The sequence below is a fragment of the Crinia signifera genome, chromosome 19, assembly GCF_055691185.1.
Source record: "Crinia signifera chromosome 19, ASM5569118v1, whole genome shotgun sequence".
In the NCBI taxonomy this organism is placed as follows: Eukaryota; Metazoa; Chordata; class Amphibia; order Anura; family Myobatrachidae; genus Crinia; species Crinia signifera.
Genome location: NC_139226.1, coordinates 116,945,367 through 116,950,448, shown reverse-complemented (window position 1 = coordinate 116,950,448; position 5,082 = coordinate 116,945,367). Strand labels below are relative to the sequence as shown.

General features: G+C 45.8%; 1 pseudogene; it reads left to right on the top strand.

The window, feature by feature from the left end:
- The first annotated feature begins 2,064 nt into the window (after nucleotides 1–2,064).
- Nucleotides 2,065–3,022, top strand: LOC146042089 (layilin pseudogene; annotated as a pseudogene).
- Nucleotides 3,023–5,082: the final 2,060 nt, after the last annotated feature.

Below are 5,082 nucleotides of genomic sequence, written 5' to 3'. Positions count from 1 at the left end.
ATAACGCTAAAACATTGTTATTGTTATATTAGATAATACTTTAATATATATTCGTATTATGATGAGATATTGGGCCAAATGTAATACAGGGTTGCCGACTTTCAAATGCTCCTCTCCGGGAGAAGTCCAGAGAGGAGACTTTCATTACCCGTTCGGGGGGCAGGGCTTGACTGTGATGTCATTAAGCCCCGCCCCCATTACGGGAAATAGCCTAAATCACTGATCTCCGTGGAGGGGGCGGGGCTAAAATGACACGAGTGTGGCGTTTTAGCTCCGCCCTCTCCTCTGAGACCCGCGGATTGCGGCATTTAAATGCAGCGATCGGGGGGCTCAGTGGGGGTCTCCTGATTCCGGGAGGGTTGCCCACCCTTCCGGGGGGCCGGGAGGGGGTCCCAATTTTCGGGAGACTCCCAGTAATTCCGTGAGGGTCGGCAACCCTGATGTAATAGGGTGAGAGTTTCAGAAAGTGAGAGATTTTGGGAGAGTTTTCCCATGTTTTTTAAAGCAGCAATCAATTGCACTGCAAAACCAGGTTGATTTTGCCATGTAATTGATTGCTGCTTTAAAAAACATGGGTAAACTCTCCCAAAATCTCCCACTTTCTGAAACTCTCACCCTATGACATTTGGCCCTCTGAGTCTCATGCCAAGTTTAGCATACACCTATTTGCAAAATGTATCTTGCACGTTCACATTGTGCATGATTCAATCCAGGGGGATGCAGTCAAAATCCCGACGGTCAAAGTGGATAGTAGGGCATGAAAAGGTCGGAGGACGCGTACCGCCGCCCCTCGCGGGCTCGCTGCGCTCGCCACGCTTCGGGTTCACGTTGATGGCGGGGTGGCGTCAACTACTTTTGGGGGGACATTCCACTGCTCTGTGGGTTTTTTTGGGGTTTCTGGCCCATTTACCATTCTTCCCTATGCTGATTTGGGTAAATTGATCCATTTAACATTGTTTCCTATGGGAAATCGAATCGGATCGCATCGCATCGCATCGTTCAATATCGTGTATGTGTATTTGTGGTATCCGATGCGATGCGATCCGATTTTTATACAGAGAATAGCATGGTGCGCAATTAACTTAGCGGGCGCCCAGATAGGAAACAAGTACCAAATTTATTCCTATTTTTTTTTGCATGTGACGGGTCACCTAGTTACCCATATTAAATTATTTTGGCTTAAGGGTGCCTTGAAAAAGTCTTGAAGACCCAAAGGGTGCCTTGGACTGAAAACGTTTGGGAACCACTGGTCTATGTTGACATAGGTTGACATGTACACCGTATAAGCTGCATTGATCTAATTCCCCATGTTATCTGTTATGGGACCTGTACTGAACACCAATAGTCAACAGGAGCATTTATTAAGAGGTCCCTTTTCTCCCACGCAGAGGGATCTATAGATGAAGTTACAGTATAGCTGTATTTTTAATAAAGATATTACAAAGGCCACTGGACGATAATCAGCTTCCCCAATACTGCAGAGTTGCCTACCCTCCTGCATTCTGCAGGAGACTCCCTGAAAGAGCAGTAATCTCCCTCTCTCCCTCATTAGTCCAGCAATCTCCCTCATGTCACCTAGCCCACATTACACTGTTACATCATAGTTACCTCCCCTCCTGCATTCTGCAGGAGACTCCCTGAAAGAGCAGCAATCTCCCTCTCTCCCTCATTAGTCTAGCAATCTCCCTCATTTCACCTAGGCCACATTACACGGTTACATTTTTGGGGAAAAAAAGGAATGAGAGATAGATACATTTACATTCAAGATTCCTCTCAGATGTAGCCGTACACACCCACACTTCTAGGTGCCACGTGCACAATCTCTTTTCACAATATCTCCATATATGGAACTAAACACTCAATGGGGGCGCTGTGCAAAATTCTACTACCAACTATAATCTCCCTGAAACTAGTTTTCCAAAGTAGGCATGTATGCAATACTGGCCTGCATCAGTAAGAGTTCAAATTTGCCCGACCTGTTTGTGCTCTGCACAGATGTGGCCATGCGCGAGTAGAGCTGCTCATTTTGCACATGCGCTATGGAAATGTGTTACCTGAATTTAATTAGGAATCATTTCATGTTCTTTAAGGAGACAAGAAAGAAGTGAAACCTCTGTTAAGGAACCCAGCTTCTGGTTGTCCCCAAATCGACGGAACAGCCCAAATCTGGAGATTTACAACGTCATCAAGCGGCAGACAGACGCCGATTTAGCAGGAACAAGACCAAATATTCGCAATACCTCCTTTCAGATCGCTTCAGGGGAGACCTCACCTCCGGACAATCTCTCAGGAGAGTATGATAACATGGGAAGAAACCTTTCGGAGAGTGGCTTTGTTACACTGGCCAGCACAGAGAGTGGATTTGTTACTAACGAACTATATGAGCTGTGTAACGACCGGTATGGGAGGAGCACAGAGTCAGGCTGGGTAGAAAATGAAATCTATGGCTACTAAATAAAAACAATAAAAAAAAACAATGGGACAAATACATGAAAACAGAAGATGCAATAAATGCAGACCGTGTTCTTCCACAACAATAACATGACACTGGCTGCCTATGGTTTTTTTTCATGATTTGAAAAAAAACATCCCAGAAATATGCATCACAGATCTCGCTGTCCTACCCAAAATGGATTTGCAAAAATAAAAGTTTTTTTTTTATTTTTTAAGATTCATGTTACTGCTATTTCTAAGTAGATTTCTCATCTGCAATTAGACAGTTCACCACTAGATGTCGCTGCAGATAAAGGGACTACAAGAGTATTTTTCCAAGTATTTACTGTTTTCATAAACTTCTAACAGCACGTTCTTGTGCTTGGTTTTGCACGTCCTTCCCTTGGTGAACTGAACCCAGTGGAACACGCTACCTCGAATGAAGTCTCCAGACATGCAAAATAGCTTCTCAAAGCCACCTTATTGTACTTCATATTGCTGATATCAGACAGTTATGTACATGTCAATATGTATGATCAATTCATAAGTGTATGTTTACATTGTTATTCATGTAATTCTATATTACATAACGCTAAAACATTGTTATTGTTATATTAGATAATACTTTAATATATATTCGTATTATGATGAGATATTGGGCCAAATGTAATACAGGGTTGCCGACTTTCAAATGCTCCTCTCCGGGAGAAGTCCAGAGAGGAGACTTTCATTACCCGTTCGGGGGGCAGGGCTTGACTGTGATGTCATTAAGCCCCGCCCCCATTACGGGAAATAGCCTAAATCACTGATCTCCGTGGAGGGGGCGGGGCTAAAATGACACGAGTGTGGCGTTTTAGCTCCGCCCTCTCCTCTGAGACCCGCGGATTGCGGCATTTAAATGCAGCGATCGGGGGGCTCAGTGGGGGTCTCCTGATTCCGGGAGGGTTGCCCACCCTTCCGGGGGGCCGGGAGGGGGTCCCAATTTTCGGGAGACTCCCAGTAATTCCGTGAGGGTCGGCAACCCTGATGTAATAGGGTGAGAGTTTCAGAAAGTGAGAGATTTTGGGAGAGTTTTCCCATGTTTTTTAAAGCAGCAATCAATTGCACTGCAAAACCAGGTTGATTTTGCCATGTAATTGATTGCTGCTTTAAAAAACATGGGTAAACTCTCCCAAAATCTCCCACTTTCTGAAACTCTCACCCTATGACATTTGGCCCTCTGAGTCTCATGCCAAGTTTAGCATACACCTATTTGCAAAATGTATCTTGCACGTTCACATTGTGCATGATTCAATCCAGGGGGATGCAGTCAAAATCCCGACGGTCAAAATCCCGACAGGGTCAAAATCCCGACATTTAAAATACCGACAAGGTCAAAACACCGATATATAGAATGTACAGGTGAAGCAGTCAACATGACTTTGGGTCGACAGGTCGTGAGGTCTAAATGGGTTTTTTTCACAGTTTTTTGACCCGACATGTGCCAACAGGCGGTATATCATGCCCTACCATCCACTAGGGCGTGGTGGGAGAATAAAATAGTGTGCCGAGCGCAGTGAGGCACCATGCCCGAAGCATTGCGAGTGATGCAAGGGGCTGCGGTTCACTTCCAACTGTGTCCATGTCGACTGTGTCGACATTCGGGTCAAAAAACAGTGAAAAAAAACATGTTTCACCTGTACATTCTATATGTCGGGATTTTGACCTTGTTGGGATTTTGTCCTTGTTGGTATTATGACCCATTCGGGATTTTGACCGTCGGGATTTCATACCAAATCCAACCCAGGCCTATGTTAATGTATAGACTCACTGGACAGCTGCCCAGAGCCTCACAATTCCAGGGGCCTTCAAGCTGGGGCGGATGGTGGTTACACATTCAGGCCTTCCAACATGCAGCCAGACTGTGAATGGCTGACAGCATGCGGATAGGTGGATGGCTGTAGCTATCCACCAATCAGAGTGCTGACAGTCATTCATTATATGGAAAAAAAAATTTCATTGGTTTCTGTGGATGGGAGTGTAGGGGCCCCGGTGCATTGGCTGTTAAGATGTCCCTGATTACAGGATCCATTATCCTCATTGCAAATCTCCAACACTATCATCGATAAGTTAGTTTAGATGTTGCCGAAAGCAACCACTTAGCTTCTGTCATTTGTCTAGCAAAGTCTATGAAATGATAGTTAAGCTTGTGTGCTCCAATGCATCACCAGTAACATCCACTGCTGTCTGCAGGACATTGGAGGACATTGCTAGCGAGAACCATGCTGCAGAATGCAGTATAGCCCCCGCTCCTTTGCTGCAGGCATTGACAAGTGTGTATGCACTGGCCAATGCTGGCTCCACCACTGGGTCCCGTTGCCAACAATCTCGCTGGCTACATACATTGGACCTTCTTCAGGTCCATTTGCAGCAGCCGTTCATTGCACGGGGACCAATGTATGGCGTATGCGCAGCCGCATTTCTGTGAATGCGCATACGCCGGGTGCGTGCGGCGAACAGATTGTTCAAGGGGGGGGGGGGAGGGTTGCGGTGGGCCAGGACACTGCCCGCCTATTTCCTCCCAAATGTGCATGCATATCTGATTGACCTGAGAGTCACTTTTGATGTGCACCACATCTTTCGATGGTCGGCAACCATCGAAAGATGTGG